Source organism: Lissotriton helveticus, chromosome 5_1 (assembly GCF_964261635.1).
Source record: "Lissotriton helveticus chromosome 5_1, aLisHel1.1, whole genome shotgun sequence".
NCBI classification, from domain to species: domain Eukaryota; kingdom Metazoa; phylum Chordata; class Amphibia; order Caudata; family Salamandridae; genus Lissotriton; species Lissotriton helveticus.
Genome location: NC_136065.1, coordinates 1,414,548,398 through 1,414,570,479, shown reverse-complemented (window position 1 = coordinate 1,414,570,479; position 22,082 = coordinate 1,414,548,398).

The window sequence follows — 22,082 nt, the reverse complement described above, 5'->3', positions numbered from 1 at the left end:
TTTTCTTTCTCCAAATAACTTCTTTCAAGTGATTTTACAGCAGCAACCCACATGGGTTATGTCATTGTTTACTACCAGTCCCATAATGAAATATCAGTGCTCACATGAGTGTGATAAATGAAATAAAAGAGTGGATATACTGGCGGTTCCTTGCTTTGCTGTGATTTCTACAAGGCTGTCCATGAGGAAGTGCATATCCCAAAATGCTTGGGACAAGCGTGAATGGTGGAGAAGTATGTCTGTGGTAGCGGCTTTCATTCAAGATCGTTTACCTACCTGTGACTGCCATTCCATCAAGGAGAAACTCTTGTGTTATATATATTTATTTATATAAATATATATATATATATATAACTCTTCACGAAATGGCTCCTTTTTCGCTGCATGTAGTGGCGCACTTTGCTGCGGTGCACAACGCCTCGGCTGAGCTCAGCCGTAATCAATCAGCATACAAATCCCATGAGGACAGGACAAAGTGGAGTGCACTCACGGAAGGTAGTTTCACAATATTTTTATTCCACAATTAAATCCTCAAAACGGGTGTTAGGTCACAGCAAAATCTACGCGTTTCGGTCTCCATGTGAACAAGGGCTCTCGAGCCCGAAACGCGTCATCCTTCTACGCTGAAGCTGGGTTAATAAAAAAAAACAACTTGCCTGCTTTCAGAGGTCCGTCTCTCCTGCCTCGCCATGTGTGGGAAGTGGTTGGAGTCTGCTAATGTGAATATATATATAGATATATATATATATCTTCACGAAATGGCTCCTTTTTCACTGCATGTAGTGGCGCACTTTGCTGCGGTGCACAACTCCTCGACTGAGCTCAGCCGTAATCAATCAGCATACAAATCCCGTGAGGACAGGACAAAGTGGAGTACACTCATGGAAGGTAGTTTCACAATGTTTTTATTCCACAATTAAATCATCAAATCGGGTGTTAGGTCACAGCAAAACCTACGTGTTTCGGTCTCCATGAGACCTTGGTCACGGTTGCAATCACTTGTATTTGTGCGTTCTTTATTGACAAAGTCACCTGACTTCCAGTTCCAACGTTTTTTTGAAAAAAAAGAAAAAAGGAAATGAAAACTTCTGCATTTTGCATTCTGGTTATCGTAGTTGTTACACACAGCCATTTGTTTAATTTGCAAAATGTGATGGTTAAAAACTCATTGGTTTTACACAATAAGTAATATCATTTCTGCCCTCCAGTGGGTTTTTCTACCTTTATGAATGCGACCAAAAATGATTTATTCTTTGACCGCTATGTAGATATTCATAAATATGCACATAGAGACCCTCCAGTAGGTTGGGTACCCGAACCCGAATACATATCTCCATTAATGCAAACATGTGTATTATAACAGCTGTAGATACCGCTGTATATTTAAATTGAACCCTCCAGTGGGTATTTATAATACATGTGCGTGCATTAAATTGAAACCATCACATAATAATGTCATCACTTTATGAACATTGTTGGTGCCCAGAACTTGAAAATAATATGCAGATAATAAAAAATAAGTGACTTTAAGAATTAGGGACTATGCCACTAATATTGGGTAAGCATAACAGTTTTGTAATTCATAAATGAACATAAAGTTCCTCGTCCTGATTTAGACCGTGCGGCATGTAAGTGCGTACTGCGAGAATATGGCGTGATTCCTTTTCTCTTAGTCTCTTTTCATGATTCCCCCCTCTTGCATGTTGTTCTACAGTTTCAATACCGTAAAATCTCAACTGTTTCCAATCACGATTGTGAATAGGTTCCATATGTTTGGCCACAGCATTACTTCGATCCTTGGCTATTGTTGCATGCACGTGCTCCAAAATGCGTTTCTTAAGTTCACATATTATGCTGCCAACATAGTTTAAATGGCAAGGACATTCAATAACATAGACTACAAACTGCGTCTTACAAGTTATTAATCTTTTAATTTTCCATATTTTCTTGTTTGCCCAAGTTATTTCCTTTGTGTTGCGTGCAATCTGGCAAACTTTACAGTTGTAACATCTGTGAAAGCCAGTCGTTTGTAGCCTTTGTGATGCATTTTTATTCTTTTTCCAAAAACGACTCTGTACAAGATTGTCCTTGAAATTTCTTGCCCTTCGAAGGGTTAATTTTCCAATTCTTTTTATTGATATCCTTGATTTCCTTGGTCTCCTGAGACTGTGTTATTATCAAACAAATTTTGGGTTTGTCTTGAATCACAGTATTTTCTTTGATGATATGATCTCTTATTTTCGATTTTGCTCTTCTCTGGCTTTGAGTTATTATTTCATCTTTGTATCCCCTGCCTTTGAATCTTCTCGCTGTTTGGTCCCTGTGTTTTTGCCACTCCTTGTTTTTCGAACATATCCTTTTGATATGTAAAAATTCCCCATAGGGAATATTCTGGATCAAGGAATTTTGATGGAAACTCCGCGCATGCAGAATAGCGTTTGTTGAAGATTTTTTACGATGTAAAGTAGTATGTAATCTTCCACTTTTTACATAAACTTCAGTATCCAAAAAGGTTACTCTTTCAGAGTTGATCTCATAGGTAAAATGCAAGTTTGCCTCTGAGTTGTTCAATATTTCAAAATATTGTTTAAGTTCCAATTCAGTTCCATCCCATATTATGAAGAGATCATCTATAAATCTCAGCCAGCTAACATGTTAACAAAATAACGCTGCTACTGAACATGGCTTGGTACCTCTATATGGCCCACTTGAGGGCTAAAAGGCAGGTAGACATGGGGAAATGAGCTTGGTCTCAATATGTTTGGCAGAGTGGCACTATTTTAAATGCTGGCATTGGTGTGCTTCCTTTGAAATAACCCACATCTAAATTTAATGGGATAGTTTATGGGGGTCCAGAGTACAATGTTGACTAACCTTTTGGATCCAAGGGTGGCTCGCATAGTGTTTGGGAGATGCATCCAATCTTCATTTGATGGGGAGATGGGAGAAGTGGTTTTTCAGCTATATCCCTGGGTCACTCAGCTTTATCATGCAGAATGATTGGCTTAAGGTGAGAAGGGATGACCCAGTTGTCCTGATGGAAATAACAATCCTGGGCATAGACAACATCATGAAAATACTCTGTGGTGCGCCGCTCCAAAGACCCCTCTTGGAGCTGACAAGAGTGATATTTCAAGTGTGGAGATCAGCTCTGCACTGGATTGGGTGGGAGGGGAAGATCACATTACAGACTCCACTTTGGCAGGGGAGGTGGTTAGATCAGGTTACACAATTGGAGGGCTTTGCCAAGTGGACCTCATTAGCACCATGCAGCTAAGGGACATTTGGTGAGGTAGTTACATGAAATCATTTAAAAATGTAATAGTATATTTCAACTTAAAACAATGTCAATTTTATAAATATCTCCAGCTCCGGCATGCCTTGTCAGCCTAACGGAACTCCAGTGGGAAACTCCCTGATTTCAACCTGCTGGAGGCCCAGTTGTTGCTGGGACTGGTGGGGCAAGGATGTATCTCCCAAGTGTAAAGGTCATTAGTCAATAATTTAGCTGACCTGTTCTTCTCAACACTTGTCAAGTGGGAGACTTGGCTAGAGTCATTGGAAGACAATGAATAGAGTTGGGCACTTATGCACCAAGGTTACTGGGGATATCTTCCAAGCTTCAGTCGATCTACCATAATTATCTACATACTACTTACCTAGATCTGTTGAAGTTATGTAGGGCCCACAGACACCCTTTTTCCTCCTGTTCATACTGCAGAAAGGAGAGTGCAGATTTCTTCTATGTAGTTTGGTCCTGCCTATTATATCTCGCTATTGAGGATCTATTTTCCACATACTGTCCCAGGTGTTGGGATGTTCAGTAGAGAAGATGGCCCGTATTACTCTTCTGGGACTAATGGAGAAACTGGATAGGAGCAGGGGATACAGGTTGCTCTTTGGGGTGTAAACCTTCATAGCAAAGAAAGACATTGCTCAACTATATAATTCAGCTGAAGCATTGTAAATGGCAGCTTGCTGCAGGGGATGGACTTGTGTGTAAAAATAAAGGAACCTATCTATGTGGCAAGGAGATGCCCGCACACACAGAAAAATGGGTCCCAAATGGTGGAGCTTCCATGGGTTACATTGAACTGTGTATTACGGATACACATGATCTGACGTCACATAGAAGATCTGGATGTGAGCGCAGTGTATGCCAATGTTTATTTTTGCACCAATATCTATTAAATTTGATGTATTAAAAAAAGAAAACAACATGCGATACTGCTGGGAAAAGTTATTAATGTCCAGGGTCTATCGGTTGAAGCTATAGGCGCGACACAACTGGTCAGTTGGCTTTGATCAGGACCAAATCAATAGATCCCTATCAGAATCATCTTTGAAATTGTTTTAAAATAATTTGATTTCAGTGCACTCCACTCAGTACCTCAAACACACTCATTCACACATGCCACACTTTACGAACCCTCTTGAGAGACTTCCTCAGTCTAGTTCCTGTGGGTAAAAGAGAAATCATCAATGTCTTACACAGTTACTCATTTTTGTTTTCTGGGATCCAGATGGTGAGCCCCGCATTCATATGGATATCTGGTGAAAGAAACTGTGTAAGCACACACATGCACTATACAGAATCATGAATTATCATAAAACATATACATATCATTATCACACATCTATTAGTGGTGTGAAAAAGGCTGTGTGAAATATCCGGTCATACATTGATTATTGCAACATGCCTTACTTAATTGCCAGAGTTTATGTGGGTGTAACAATCCAGGGTGACACTTGACAGGTTGCTTTATGGCTAATGAGTTCTGCCAGCGAAACCTCTTAACAGTCACACTATGAGATACTATTAAAAATATAAATCAACAGCACTTATTTGCAGCACTTGGAAAGTGCCTTAATAATTAGCCACTTGCGTCACATTTTTTTTAAAAATTGCCTTGCTCACAATATATAAACTATCTTTAGAGTGATGGCAACCATCAACTTTCAGTAAGCCCCTCACCTATATTTTTGCAAACAAATTAGGAATTACCATAGTTTCCCTTTACTGAATTGCCCCCTCTGATTTGCCTGACAAACAGCTTCAGTTAAGATGCTCATATTAGAAACATGGGCCCACACTGACTTTATATGCTGTGCAATGGGATGATGTGTATGGATTGTGCCCTCTTGATGTCGGCTTCATCTACAGGTGCTCACCTTTAAAACACTGGATGTTTTGAGGCGTAGCACCATGCAGCAGACAAGTATCATTCTAACATGGTATACTCAGGTAAGTTCTAAGCGTCATTTTGAAAAGATTTAGGAGCATACTCTCAAGGACTTATCGCCGAGTTATTGGCACTTTATCTCAGCCAAAGTGGTGATAGATAAAGTTATCGCCGTATTCACAACCTGGTGCTAACATCCAATATCACCAGTTTTCCTGCAATAACAGCCACAAATAACATTGCCACAGATGACACCGGCAACTAACTCTAATGATATGCAGAGTAGGCGTTCCCGTGCAAAAAGCCACGACAACACCACTTCACAACATTCTCAACGACCAGCCAGATCGGATAAAATCACAAAACATGCGATAAGGCGCGTTAGCAGCAGGGATTTAACACCTGCTCTTACCTGGTGTCAAAGCGATACAAAAGGGGATGATGGACGGAGCGTTTGAACAAATCAAACACTCACCCCCAGTCAACTGATCTGGGTTTAATCCATCACCATTCTTTAGTTTACTCAGCCACCCCAGTTCAGACATGGCTATATGCAAATCAGTCTGACCCTGTGCCTCATGGGAACAGTCCAGCCCCAACTGCCAAGCCATGTCTTCCCTGGACCGAAAACAAGCATCCTAGGACCGGTTTCGGATTCATAATCCTCATCAGCCAGGCTATCTTGAATCCAGTGGCCAAGTGAACAAGGGACTCACGTCTGAGCATACCCTGCCACACTTAGGGTGAACAAAGCGATACAAATGGGGATGATGGACGAAGCGTTTGAACAAATCAAACACTCACCCTCGGAAGCTTGTTTCCGGTCCAGGGAAGACATGGCTTGACAGTTCGGGCTGGACTGTTCCCATGAGGCACAGGGTCAGACTGATTTGCATATAGCCATGTCAGAACTGGGGTGGCAGAGTGTGCTAAAGAACGGAGATGGATTAAACCCAGATCTTTTGACTGGGTGTGAGTGTTTGATTGAATCAGATGCTCCGTCCATCACCACCCCCTTTTGTACCGCTTACCTGGTGTCAGGCGGACGACAACCTGCACCATAAAAGGGAGCCCAGCCTAGTGCCACACCTGAAGAACAACAGATGCCATGGATCATGCAGCTCGGACACCCAAGAGGGCCACAACACCCACCACCACCACCCTCAGGTCCTACCCCGGGCACCCCCCCGAAAAAGATATTTTACATCAACTTTACGAAAACATGAACAAAACATTCCGCCTGATGTTGCACAATTACAACTATTAACATTCAGGGAGAGATAGAGGGAGAGGGAGAGAAAGAAAGAGAGAGAAAGAGAGAGAGAAAGAGAGAGAGGAAGAGAGAGAGAAAGAGAGAGAGGGAGAGAGAAGAAGAGAGAGGGAGGGAGGGAGGGAGAGAGAGAGAGAAAAAGAGAGAAAGAGAGTGAAAATGAGAGAAAGAGAGAGAGGGAGAGAGGGAGAGAGAGAAAGAGAGATAGGGAGATAGAGAGGGAGAGATAGAGAGAGAGGGAGAGAGAGAGAGAGAGGGAAGGAGAGAGGGAGAGAGAGAAAAAGAGAGAAAGAGAGAGATTGTACAAAGAGCTCAAGGCCAATCGGGCTCTTGGCTCATACATACCAACTGTTGTGTGTGTATCACTATTGGTGCGACATAAGCCTAAGGCCTGGCCTCAATTGCAGCGTGAAAGCCACATCACATTTCCAGAATACAAGCAGTAGTCAGACTAACATTAGGGATGAAAGCTCCTTTGTCTCAATACATAAGGTGGAAGGACATCTGCACCTCCGACCTTGGTCTTGCATGCAGCTGGCACCACCTGGGAGAGATACCATAGCAGATGATGACGACTCCCACACCACGCACAGCACTAATGAAAGACCAACGTATCCATACCCCACACACAGAAGTCCCTGCTTGAGGTACTCTTGCATGGGATGCCCTTGACACCTACGTATACAACAACCCATAAGTCCACACGTTGCACACACATACAACTCATTACTACGAGCTGAGGCATATCATCCACATAACTGCCGCAGGTCAGAAGAGTGCCGGTTGTACGAGACCCACCAACGCAATGGCAGGACATCCCGGGCACATGCACAACCCCTGTCACGTGGAACTGTACCGTGCACTTATGCTGCATTTGTTGGGAGCACTGCCACTGGCAGTGTTGCGCATCAGTTACCGTGAGCTTCCGTCTTGCATACTTCACCTGTGTCCAGCCTTGGTTCCACTGTCGATCATGCACATCTGAGTGGCCCATGGATGTCTGCCTATCCAACACAACAGTAGTTGAACTGGATTATGACTTGTGTGTGTGCCCCCTGTTGGACCAGGAGTTTAACCGTGATATCCGTGCATGGGATGCCTTGATATTTGGTGTATGTGCTGGCACTTGGGCATGGGAGATTGCACAAGTCCTCATGTCCAGTGACCACATCGAGGAGCTTCCCTATTGGGCTGTGTTGGGGATTGGTGAAACAGCATGGATGGAGCACATCTGTCTGGACCAGTTAATGGATAGGCTCTCCTTCGTGTTTGTTGAACTCTACAACGACGTACTCTTGGAACTGATTGCCCAGGAAGCTGCGCTCACATTCATGGACAAGTAACTATGGGGCATATTATCAAGGACGGGCGATACATTATCGCCGCTTTTATCGGCAGGAAACTGCCGATAAAGCGACGATAATGGGCTTGATAATATGCTCTATGGAATTCCTATCGAAGCCCATGTTAGATGTCTTCACATCTAACATGGGCTTCGATAGGAATTCATGGAGCATATTATCAAGCCCATTATCGCCGCTTTATCAGCAGTTTCCTGCCGATAAAAGCGGCGATAATGTATCGTCCGTCCTTGATAATATGCCCTTATGTTCCTAAAACCACATCTGATTGTAACCCTGAGCACAGGTCCCAACACTTTGTTGCATCTTGGAGGAATGGTCACCGATCCCACCACAACAGTGGACATGTCTGCATTCACATTGACTCAGAATGCATGTGCGTGCACCTATGCGTGTTGACACACACCTGTGCAAGCTGAGGCAGTCCCAGGGCGGAGCTGCACAGTGTCATTTGGTAACGTTCCTAAATTTTACATACTGCTGGAAGGAGAGTACACATGGCAATGTAGTACTACATGTGACCTTGTTGGACCCTTTCACCTGCTAACTGTCAGCAGAGCAGACAGTCAGCGCAGTCTGGTGGTACAACACTATGTAAATCCCATGGGCTGTGAGTCGTTTCCCCTGACACGGGGCAATGAGCATACGCTAAAAATCACATGACTCGTCCAGCAAGGCAATGTGGGCTGAGACTATTGCCATCTGTAGTGATTGGTGTTCATTTTTGCCTCCCCATTTCTTACACCTCTACATGTTCTTATGCTGCCTGTTAGTGTCTGAAGCATTGGTCTGCATGTTGTGGCCCTTGTCTTGCCCGTACTGACACCCACATGTTAATAAAGTCTACACACCTTTACTAGTGTTTAACTGTGAAGAGTGTTGATTAGAATGAGAAATCGTGTGCCTCAATGAGCTTTGTCCGTACACAGGGAGGGACTGACCGACGCATTTCACTTGGGGGTGAGTCCCTATTGACAGCTCGACCTCTGTGAGCCAGGCATTGTGGTTGGGATTGTTGCTGCTAGACCTGTGCTCTAACGTGTCTTCAGCACTGTGAGTATGGTGTCCAACTTCTTGCCATGTGGATCAATGTGAACCATCATAACAGGCTGTGTCCACACAGTTGAGTGTGAGTAGGTATGCGAAGAGATGCTCTGTTGTCACATGTGATGGGGGACACTACTTTAGGCCTGCTACCGAATTTGACATTTTTACACACAGCCCTATTTAATACATGGACGTGGGGCTACGTTGGTGGTTGTAAGATTGTTGTTCATGAGCAATGAGGCCACAGCTAGTTCACACCTTCACAGTCATTTAATTGGCCATGTGGGTCAGGGTCAAACATGCATATTGATGTCATTTCCCAGGGTGTACCTTTTTGTGCAATCAATGTCCCTACATTCATCCATACTTTTATACTTGATTGAACATAGACATGACACATCTGTGTGATTTGAATGTTTTATTCACATTCTGTGGAGTGTCGGAGCTGGAGCAGTACATGGCCATGCTAACCCCACATTACATGGTTGCCTAGTGGAGGGCCAACGAGAGTCCTTTGCGGAAGAACAAGTTAATCAGAAGAGGAAGCGTTCAGTCCGCAGCCTGATTGCTGTATCATTGGTAACCAGAGCAAATTTGGCAGTCCATGTCCGGGTCCAGGTGAATGTCGCGGAGTGTTTCGGGGGACAGTGGAAGGTGTTGTTCCAGGGCACGATGCAGGGGGCTGAACCAGGCAGGAACAGGCCATATGGCGGGGATGAATGCTACAACCTCCTTTCTCACACAGAGTCATTACCATCCACATCTTACTACGCTGATATGTCTTCTGTGTTCTGTGTGTCAGGTGTGTGTGATGGTGTTAAGGCTGCATCACTGTGTGCCACTGACACATCATGGGGCAGAGGTGGTTGGGCTGCATCACTGTGTGCCACTGACACATCAGGGGTGGAGGTGTTATGGCTGCATCACTGTGTGCCAGTGACACATCAGGGCGTGGAGATGTGTGTGTCGGAGTTCCTGCAGCAGTCATCTGGGAGAGGCTCTGTGGCAGCAATGGCGAGATGAGGATCAGCAGGGCATGCAAGATACCAGCTACATCTTGCTGGTGTTCAGCCATGGCAGCCATCCTTCCAGCCTGCATCCGCTCCATGTTCTCCATTGTCCTCCATATCTGTGCCAACTCTGTGCTATCATCACTGGAGCCTGTCTGACTAGACAGTTCTTGTATCCGAGTAATGGCCCCAGTGAGGTCAGCCAAGGATTGTTGTAGAGAATGGAACCGGCTGTGGGTGTCCGTTAGGGACTGTAAGTGGTCCCTGATGGGAATTATACTCCCACATATGGCATCAAGTTTGTCTGCCATGAGGTCAAAACCCACACGCACCTGTTCAGCCAGCCCTTCTGGCAGTCTAACACACGGCGTTGGAAGGCCATGTGTTTTTCCGTGAGGTGCTGGGAGCCAGCCGTGGTGGTGGGTGCTTCCTGCAGTGTGGTCTGTGCAGGGGGTGGGTCACCTCGATGCAGCTGGGCTGCCCTGCTCCTGGAGGTGGGGTGCGGAGGCTGTCTACGAGCCGTTGGTGGGTATCGGAGCAGATGGCCAGGGGGTCCTCTTCTTCATCACTGAAGAGATGTTTGGTCTGCTTTGCAGGAGGTGTTGATTCTCCCTCTGCAATGTAAAGGGGAGATGTAGGTTAACAGTGTGTTCCATGTATGTTGACGCATTGTACATGTTTACATACAGACTGCATGACAATGTACATTGTGACTGTTTTGGAGGAGCTGGCTATTTGATGGGAGACAGTGGACATTTTGACTACATGACGGATGTGAGGTTGTACTCGTACATTATCATCTCACAGTTTCCTGCTATGCCAGATGTGACTGGCCAGTTTCTATGCACAAGCGGCACCAGTTCTATCCTCTGTCCTGTAGTGAAAGTGTTGCACTTTGTACCACATTGTCGTCAATGTTGATGTACTGTGATTGCTAGGTGAGTGTGCTGCATTGTGGGAGAGTTACCCCTGCAGCTCTGATTTATCGGCCCCTTATCCCTTTGAGGCGGTGTGCCTTTGACTTGTGGGCTTTTACGGTGCTGAGATGTAGGCAACTTGGGTCATTTGTGCTCTAGGACGGTTTTTGTACTCTTGTTCATTGTTTGTTTGCAGATGTGTTGTTGACATCAGGGTTTGTATGTGCACGTGAATGTGTCAGAGTGTGACCAGCTACTTTGAGGATGTGATCCACACTGGGCCACCTCAGTGTTGTGTCGTGCATCATGTCATGTATTTTGACTGCAGCCATGCTATCGGTCATGCAGTGTCACTTGCAATGTCAGTGTGGCTCAGAGAGCCTCTGCTTTGCTGGATTCAGCACGTGCATGGGTAGGTTGTGGGATTGGTGATAGGGAGGGGGGCCCCTTTGTGCACATAGTGGACGGGCGCCTATTTGGTGTTTCTATGTGTGCTGCAGTGTGCCAAGGGTATTAGGGACATGTTCCACATTCATTGTGGGTGTACAGTGTGCTACGCAGTTTATTTTGGTTTTGGTGTGGTTTTTTGTTGCTTTTATAGTGCATTTTCAAGCATGACGCTTTGGAATTGCAGCCTGTTGCTGGTTATCTCTGATTTGTGTATCGTGAATTTGGGTATCGCAACTTGTTTCGCATCTGTATTTCGCATTTTTTCTGGCATCGCATACATTTTTATGCGGTTATTTGCTGCGTTATTGTGAGATTATCGCATGGTGCAGCCAGGTTGGGAATACAACGTTAACACAGTGTTATTTTGTCGCAATAGACTGCGATGTGCAAAGTTGCGTTAAGCTAATTTTCCGATAATTATCTCACGTTCTTGAGAATATCCCCCTGAAACTTCTACTACAGACCACTTTGCTAATTGTGCCCAAGTTTTTTCGTAAAACTAACAAAAACAGGTTAATGGCAGATGGCTTTATATGGTGTTTGGACAAACGATCAGAAAAAACTATATTATGATTCAAAAATATTATGTCAGGAATATCAGAATATCACAGGAATATTAAAGGAAAAAATATTGTTTTTAGGGTTCTATTTAATATTGTCTGTAATATCATTTGTGAGTGTCAATTAGTAATTAATTTACTGTAGAGTATTTGATTGTACATGTGTATTATGTTTTTGTTTGTGTTTTTAGTTTGATACATTTCCCAATTGTAGAAATTTGTAATTCTTAGTTCTATTAATGTATATAAATAATTGTTGAATACTTCTTTTTAGTAGGAGGATATTGGGTTTTTAGGGGATAAGGGTGTGGAGATTTAAAAAAAGATGTTTTGAATTTAAATTTGAAGTAAATAATTTTAAAGATAGGCAAATTAATAATTTAGATTTAAATTGTTTATTTTCTTATATTAATATCTTTAATATATTTTAGTTTGATGTTAATTAAAATATATATGACTGGAATTAAATCATTTTTAGTAAAAAAAATTATAAAATGCAAAAAGATATTTGTTTCCACAAAGTAGAATATTTGGAATATATATGTCCTCATATTGCCAGTTCTCATGTTGAGACTCTTCCTATCTCTCTATGCTGATTGTGATGACCATCAGATAGAGGAAGGAGTACTACATTACTACATTATGGAAAATGCCGTTTCTGATATCCGTTTCCCATTTCTCTTTACCGCCATTGAAAGTAAACACTGGGGACTTCAGAGCCTCCGGCAAGTTGGCTTAATCATGAATGAATGAATGAATGGGAAATTTGTAGTGCGCGAACTTAGCCCAAGGGCATCACGGCGCAAGGACAGACAGACAAACAGTCTCAGAGTACCGAATACAGGACTACTAATAAGCTTGAGAGAAGAGCCACATTTTTAAAAGTCTACGGAAAGCCATAAGAGAAGGCTGACTAGAAAGTTAAGTGGGGAGGGAATTCCATAATTTGGGAGCCAAGGTGGAAAAGGCTCTTCCTCCCCACCTAGCCCTCGTGAATCTGGGAACCGAAAGCAGATTTCTGGAGGCAGAACGCAGAGTTCTCCTGGGGATATAAGCTGTGACAAGAGACCTGACGCCTTCGGAGCCTGAGCCAAATACAGCTCTGTGGGCAATACAGAGGAGTTTGAAGGAAATCCTCGAGTGTATTGGGAGTCAATGGAGATCCTTCCTAGCCTGGGTAGCCGAAGCCAGCCTGGGAAGGTTCAGGACCACCCTGGCAGCGGCATTCTGCACCATCTGGAGGCGATGGACAGAGCTCTTGTTTATGCCGCTGTAAAGGGCATTGCAATAATCAAGCCTGGAGGAGACCAGGGCAACTGTTGCCTGTTTCCGAGCTGCAGGAGACAGATACGGGGCGATCTTTTTCAGATTCCTAATGATGGTGCAACAGGTGGACACCGTTCTATTGACCTGGGGATCTAATAATAGGGCTGTGTCAATCAGTACTCCCAGATTCCTGGCGGAGTGGGTAGGGTGAAGGCAGTCCCCCAAAGAGGGCGGCCACCAGTCCTCAGACCACATATCCTGATTTCCTCCGAAAATCAGGACCTCAGTCTTTTCCCTGTTTAACTTTAAGAAGTTCCGTACCATCCACTGCGATACTGCCTCCATGCACGCTCTGAATTTGAGGGCTGAGTCGTTAACCGACTGAGTGATGGAGACCATGATCTGGGTATTGTCGGCATACGACAGTACCTCAAATCCGAACGATCTCACCACTTTAGCAAGTGGGGTAACATAGATGTTGAATAAGAGCGGGCTTAATGAAGAGCCCTGCGGGACCCCACATTGCACCGACTGGGAGGAGGAGAGTAAGTTGCCCATCTTAATTCTCTGCTCTCTTTGGTGAAGGAAAGAGGCAAGTAACCTGAGGGCGATGCCATCCACCCCAATCCCCTCGAGCCTGGAGACCAGGATCGAAGGGGACAGGGTGTCAAAGGCTGCCGTAAGATCCAACAACACCAGCAGAGTAGTGTGTCCCTTATCAACTTCAGAACGGATGTTGTTGATCACAACCGTAAGGGCAGACTCTGTACTGTGTGTGGCCCGAAACCCATGTTGGGAAGTGCCCAACAAATTAGATCTCTCCAGGAAAGTGGACAAATGACGATTAAGATGGGTCTCAAGTATCTTGGCCGGGGCTGGAAGAAGGGAAATAGGACGGTAATTCTTTAGAACTCCCGGGTCTAAAGAAGCCTTCTTGAGCAGTGGTTTAACAACTGCTATTTTCCAGGATAGGGGAAAAATCCCCTCCGTGATAGCCAGGTTCATAACCTCTAGTAGAGGGGGGAGAGCCACCTCTCTGCAGGCCTTCAGAATTTTCAATGGACAGGGGTCCAGAGGCGAGCATGACTTGGTATCATCAAGAAGGCGATTTAATTCTTCCAGGGTCAGGTGGGGAAAACCAGTGAAGCGCGGTTTAGAGCTGGGTTCAAGAGCCTCCTAAGAAGGAGAGGGCAGAGGAGATAAGGATGCAGAGTTAGTATTCAGCTCCAAGTTGAGAGTTTCAAGTGAGCTATGGATATCAACAATTTTTGAGTGAAAAAAGCTTGCGATGTCGTCGCAGAGCTCCTGTGTCTCGACTGTAGGGTCAACTGGTTTGGGTGCCGATAACGTGTCAATGATTTTAAAAAGGTCTCTAGAGGATTTTAAAGAGGCGGTAAGATTGATATAATAGCTCTTTTTTTCCTCCACTATTGCCTTCTTGTATTCTCTCAACAATAATTTGTGTTGGGTTTTTCCCAGGGAATCAGGATGGGCGTGCCAGGACCTCTCCTTTTGTCTACACTTCTGTCGTAGAAGCCTAAGACGGTCAGAGTACCAGGGCAGTGAGGGAATTTTCCGGGCGGAGTAGTGTTGCTTGGCAGGTGCTAGTGTGTCCATCGCTTTGGTTAGGGTGTTAGACAGACTTAGTGCTGCTGTGTTAGGGTATGACAGAGAGAGAGAGCTGAGGGCATCCATAAAAGGAGCAAGAGTCGCACTATTGACCTTTCTGTAATTCCTTCTGGTTTCCCATTGATTACTCTTGGATTGGTTGGGGACAGTGGAAGTAGCATTCAAATAAAAAGGTACAGCCCGATGGTCAGAACAGTTCAGATGGATATTCCGGTCGTTAGTCCGGCATCGTTAGAAAAGATGCCATGCAGCGTGTGGCCAGCTGAATGCGTGGGGCCCTCAACCAGTTGGATTAGACCGCATGCAGTCAGGCCTTCTACTAATGACACCGTATCTCTAGCATCTGCGACCTCTAAATGAAAATTGAAGTCGCCAAGAAGGGTTAGATTGGGCCTGTTAATAAAAGGTTCTAAAAGTTTCATCATGTCTTGGGGAGAAGTGGTTCTAGGGCCAGGGGGTCTATAGCAGAGAATGCCTGAAAAGGAGGCTGTGGGGGTAAAATGTATCGAGAAGTACATTGCCTCAAAATTGTCAGAGGGAGAGGAGAGAGGGTCAGTGCGGCAGATAAAGGAATCTCTGAATAGAATTCCCAGCCCACCACCCCTGCGACCGGTTCTGTCCATCCTGATCAGGACATAGCCCTCCTGGATGGCATCCACCAGATCCGGGCCTGAGGAATCCGATCCCCAGGTTTCAGTTATGAAAACCCATGGGGGTTTCCTTTGCAAAACAAGGTCACAAAAGGCCACATTATTTCTGACCAATGATCTGGCGTTTATAAGTAGGCCTGCCTCCTGTATAGGATTTTCAGTGGACTTAACTAGCGGAGGACGAGCCCGGTTTCTTATGAGGTGCAGAGTTCGAACTGGTCTTAAAGCACCCCTACAGCAATGCATAGTTAGAAGATTGTCGGGAGCTATGGCATGATGACTTAACTTAGGAGGAATTCTTACGGAGAGCAGGGTAGAAAGGGAATACAACTCACGGTCAGCCTGAAGGAAGTAGCGAGGCCCAGCCCGCCTGGCCCCTGGCGCGTCTTCAGCATGGACGGGCGCAGACGGGCTTAACTTGCTGTGCGCGGAGAAAGTCATTCCACCTAAATAGGGTTGAGCCCAAGTCCGGAGCCCCGTCTGACCTAGTGCAACCAATAGGAGCGGGGACATCAGCTGTTTGCCGACGCGCCCTCCACACAAACGGGAACAACCGCGGTGGAACGGGGCACTGGGCAGAGGAAGCGGCGAGCAGGTAAGGAGGTGAGTAAACAAGTAAAAAGTCTGAAAGCACAATATAATTGACAATAAGGTATTTTAAAAAGCGGCGATTTTAAAAGAGCATATTAATCATGCAACAGAAACAGTTTTGGCAGTGCTAACAGAAGAGGCAGCGTAATCATGCACTCGGTGCCTGAGACCAACAGAGAATTCTAGTCGCCCCACCTAAATAGGGTTGAGCCCAAGTCTGGAGCCCCGCCTGACCTAGTGCAACCAATGGCAGCGGGGACACCAGCTGTTTGCCGACGCGCCCTCCACACAATGGGAACACCCGTGGTGGAACGGGGCACTGGGCAGAGGAAGCGGCGAGCAGGTAAGGAGGCGAGTAAACAAGTAAAAAGTCTGAAGCACAATATAATTGACAATAAGGTATTTTAAAAAGTGTCGATTTTAAAAGAGCATATTAATCATGCAACAGAAATCAGTTTTGGCAGCGCTAATAGCAGAGGCATCGTAATCATGCACTCGGTGCCTGAGACCCACTTGTGTTTTCCTTCCACTCCATCAATAAAGTCCAGACCTTTTCTCTATTCCCTATATCACAGGCCATATCCGATTCACTCGTTATAATAATGCTTTTTAAAAGTTCAGCAAAGGAAGGCGGGTCCTCAGACTTCTACTTCTTACAAATCTCACGTCTTACAAGTAAAGTCACATAAAAAATAAGTTTAGAAACAGCACCTTGGCCCACCTCTTCCTCTGACGAAAGCCCAAAAAACACCAAAGAGGGGCTTACCTTAATCTGTTTACCTCCAAGCTCTTCCAGAAATTTGCACACCTCCAGCCAGAATTTCTTCTGTTTTTGACATTCCAGAAACATGTGTCTGTCGTCAGCTTCTTCTGTCTTACATCTTGGGCAGGTTTCAACAACAGGAGAGAGAGGGATGAAGGACACTCTCAGTCCCCCAGGTAAATATATTCAAACAACAAAAGAGTGCCAGTTTTTTAATGTGTGTAAGCACAGACACGTGAGAAAGGTTGGGAAAATAAATCACATTGGATTTTACAGGAAGCCCTTACTCACCACCCTGGTTGGTGACATGCTTCATCATTGGGCCCACCAGGAGAAGCCGAATGCCTCACTGGTGTGCTACAACGCCTGGATACTGCGGAGCTGGTTTTTGTGACAATAGTGTGAAAAAGTGAGTTAAAAATGTCAAGTTTGAATGCCACACAAAAACTTTAATAAGTGGTCAACCTGACATATTATAAATATGTGTAGGGAAATTACCAAGTAGATTGATTGGATATTTCCACTTAAAGTGGGGTCGACATGTTTCTGCCTGTTATGTGTGATTTACTGGGCATTCTTCAGGACCATGGGGAGTGTACCTCGGCGGTATGGACGCGCTAATGCCCACCCTAACCTGAGGATGTGAAAGTTAAAATTGTGTAAAAATTAAGCGCAAAGAAAGAGAACAAACCAACAAGTTGTGTGATTTACCTCGAAATCAGAGGAATCTGTATAGTCTGGAAAAGAAAAAGAAATACAAACATGTAGAAAGACAAACACTAAATTAATTGGGTCTGTCTTATGGGTTCTCTAAAGGACCGATCTCATAGTAAACGTGCTAAAGATTAATCATAATTGCGTGACCTTGGTGTCATAGTAAATATTGTTGTGCAGGATCCATCGGTCTGCGGCGCAGACAGATGCGTGGACATGCACTATGCCTGGAAGTAAAAGGCGGAACCGGTGGCCCTCCACGCCTGTTAATGGCGTCTAGATCGATACTCGTGCATAGAGATCAATGGGCCAAAATGCGGGGCCAGTGAAAGTACAGTGACTAATAAATGACCCAGCGTTATAATGTAGTTCGGTGAGGAATCTCACTTGTTAATAAAATTATCCACGCCCCATAGGTCTCGGGAGGGGGTCGAGGCGAAAAATGGCACACCCTGTAGGAGGGAAGATAGCAAAATAACAGAAAACAGTATTAGGAATGAGGAAGGATGCACATGGCATCGGCGAGCACTTAACTGAGTGTTGTAATGTAGATCGAAAACTCACACCCGCAATGCCTGGCACCCTCTTGGTACCTACGATCAGCCTCTTTACTGAACCTCGTGGATAGCGTGTGGCTGGTGGTGAAGCGCTAAAGTAGTTGACGGTGGAGGGGGGCCGGACCGGTCGCGGTGCCTCGCGTCGTCCTAGTGACGCGCTGCCAATGGGCGGCTGTGGTTTGAAAGCGAGGCTTGGGACACAAGCTCTCGCGTAAGGGGTATGACGTGCAGCCAATGGGCTGCAAGGATGGAAAAGAGGCTTGGAACGCAAGCCGACTAAGCCGACTAAGGCACCTTTGAGACCTAAAGCGAGTACTATTATACTTGCAGCCGATTCTGTCAATAAAGTTTCAATCACCTTGACTTCAAAGCCGGCTTGCGTTCCCGCATCTTTTGGCGGCTTACGCAATTCATCTTTCAAACATACAGGGGTCCTGGGTGATTCCCAAATTTGTGCCCTCTTCAAATAGTACGGAATTTTCATTTTTTTCCGAACATACAACCAAGTTCTAAAGGCCTTGCTTAATACCTTTAATCTGACCTTTTTTTTAAACTTTGGATCACCATACTTAAATAAAAATTGTTGTTCACCTTGACCCACCTCTCCAAGCATTGCTCTAAACAATACCCCCAAGGCGGACCTGTCTGGCTTATTTGCTAGAATACGAACATTTTTTAAATGGAAAGTGTAACAGTAGACAAGCAGGTCTGGTAACGCCAACCCTCCCACTCCCAATTTCTTCTGCAGTTTCTTCCACCCTATCCTTCCACCCTTAGATGCCCAGATAAAACTACTGATTTTCCCCTGTAGTTTGGCTATCTCCTCTTTTTTAAAAGACAGAGGGATTGAATTAAACAGAAACGTAATTTTGGGCAGTATAACCATTTTTATGAGGTTTACCTTGCCATAAATATTTAACGAAAGGTTCGCCCAACTCAAGAGTGTAGAAGATACCTCCCGGCTTACTTTCTTCCAATTTTTGCTAGGAATGTCTTCCAGTTTCTATGTAATAATTACCCCCAGGTATCTCATTCTTGTTTTTACACCCTGAATATCTGCATCCTGGTTCCACTACATGATCTCTGTTATATCCACGTTAATTTTTTTAGCCCGAAATTAAACCAAAAACCTCAGCTTTCCTCATCAAATTAGGTATTGCCTCTTTTGGGTCGATTGTATATAAAAGCAAATCATCAGCATACAGACCTAATTTCACATTAAACCCATTGAACGAAAAAGGGGAAATTGTAGTATCTGCTCTAATGGAAATAGCTGGGGGCTCTATGTATAAGTCAAACAAAAGGGGAGAAAATGGACATCCCTGCCTTGTACCTTTTGTTATGCGGAACCAATTAGATAATTCACCATTAGTCAAAACCTTGGCTCTGGGACTCTGATAAACATTTTTCACTGCCCGCACCAAATTCTCTGGGAAATTAAACCCTTTAAGAAATGCCCACATATATCTCCAATTGACTTGATCTTTGACTTTAGCAGTATCTACTGCTACTACTGTCAAAGGTATTTTTTGAATTTCAGCACAATCAATAGCTCCTATTGGAACGTCAGCTCATTTAATTGCCTACCTGGGATGAATCCCCTTTGATCAGGATGCACTACCTCTTTTATCACCTTTGCCATTCGCGCTGCTAAAATACCTGAATAAATCTTATAGTCAACGTTTAATAGAGATATCGGTCTATAGGAATTTTCTGAGGGTCTTTGATGGGTTTGAGAATTAAAGAAATCGTAGCTTCAGACCATGAGCTGGGGATGTTTTCACCCAAAATGAATAGTCTATTACATAATTACACAACTATAGGTACTACTATGTCTAAAAGAGGTATATAAACCTCCATTGGTATACCATCTGGCCCTGCAGCTTTCCCCCTGGCCATTTTTCTACATTGTTTCCTCACCTCCTCCTCCTCTGGTATCCCTTTTCCAAGAGTTATTTTCTGGTTTTCATGTAGCTGTGGAATATTTTCCTGCATTAACCAATCATGAATACTCTGTGGGTCTGAAAATACAGTTTCTTGGTACAAATCACTCATAAACCCTCTGGCTTCCCTCAATATATCTACATTTGTGTAGAGCTCCTCCCCTGATTCCCTACTTTTTAAACTCTTTATAAAATTTCTTGCTCTATCAACCTTACTTTTCTAGGCCAACAAAGAACCACATGTTTCACCATAGGCGAAGAGTTGAAGTTTGCTTACTTTCCATTTCTCAAATCATTTTTTATCCAACTCGGCCTGGAATTTAGCCTGTAAATCCTCTAACTCCTTTTCCAAAGTAGGGATATTTTCTGTACCTTCTAGGGAGGTTCTCTGCAAAGGTTTCTTTTTTATCTTAATCTCCCTGATTCTACTCTCTTCCTCCTTTTTTACCATCTTTCTTTTCCCCAACTATAAACCTAAGAATTCCTCTTAAATACGCTTTAAAAGCTTCCCAGACCACTTGCTCACGTGTAGATCCTATATTCACCCAAAAATATTCCTCTGTTTTCTCTTTCAGATCTCTTATAGCGTCTTCATCTAATAAAATCGTTCAATCTAACGTCCATCTCCTTTGCCCCTCGCTTTAATGAACCTTTAAACACATTTACCACTGCCGCATGATCAGATAGAATTGTGGGGGAATGCGATCCAGTTCCTATATCCAGGAAGAGAGCCTGGTCTACGAGAAAGTAAACAATGCGGGAATTATGTCTATATTTTTTGCTGTAATACGTAAATTCTCTTATCTCTCCATTCTTACAGCGCCAAATATCTAACAGATTAAATTCTTTTATCATATTTTTCAGTTTGGCAAAGGCTTTTGGGGGGACAGCATATTTTGTCCTTGATGTTCTCTGTAGATCTTTATTTAAGACCAAATTAAAGCCCCCCCCTAAAATTATGGGAGCTTCTGTTTCTAATAAACACGCTTCAAGCTTCACTAGGGGCCCTTGATTATCCTCATTAGGTCCATAATACACTGCACATACAAGAGGCTTATCATATACCAACATGGTGGCTAATATCCATCTCCCTGTATCATCTGTTTCATATTTTATCACCCTAATTCCAGAGTTATTTCTAATAATAATAGCCACCCCTCTTGTACTCCCCCTTTGATGGGTACACATCACTTCCTGGACCCAACTCAACCTAGAGAAGCAGTTTCTACATTCCTGCTTCTCTAAATGTGTCTCTTGTAGGAGAATAATTTGTGCTTCACTTTTTTTAAACATTCCACTACCCTGCGCATCTTATTACCCCCCCCCCAAAGGCCATTAACATTCCAAGTTGTAAAACATATTTTTTGGGCATTATCCATTTTGTGTACATAAGGTCCTACTGAGTTTCTCCCCTTTCACCTTATCATGCTCCTTCCTCTTCTGTTGCAATGTTCTGAGGCCATTATTCTTTTTTTGTTGTTACCTTTATGCTGCCCACTCCCTGTGTCCCCCATCCCCTCAAAGGAAACCCCCATTTTACTCCCTGGGCGCTTTAACCCGCCCATTCGTGACCCCCATTTTCTGGGAAGGAGGAAAAAAAAAGGGAGGATAGTCAACTGATACGTGCTAATACGTGCTAAGAACCTTTCCCTATGTCATGGTGCACTGTATACAGTAAATATATATACAAACAGGTGCTCGGAGCTCACACTCAGAACTCACACCTCCATCCTCTTTTGAATTGTGGAAATTGTGCATCTTGTTGCGCCACATTACCTTTAACATTGCAGGAAATTTCATCTGCACCTGGGCTCCCTTACTCTTAAGCTCACTTATACGTGAGCCCAGCTCCCACTGCCTTTGCGCCATTCTTCTACCTAAATCAGACCTAATTTGATAACTAAAGTCTTCGAACTTTAGCGCTCCCTCCTTCAATGCTCTCCCAAAACCGTTACCTTGTCTGAAAACAAACCAGAATTTTTTTTTATGCCTTCCTGGCAGGGTTAATTTTGAAATGATCCCTGTAAACCCTCTGGATTTCTTTTCCCAAATCAATATCCGGCCTGTCTTTCAAAATACTCTTTCTCAGTAAGTTACACACGAAGGCTTTAATATCTCCCTTTTCGGCGCCCTCCGGAACTTTATTAATTCTCAGATTATTTTGCCTCTAA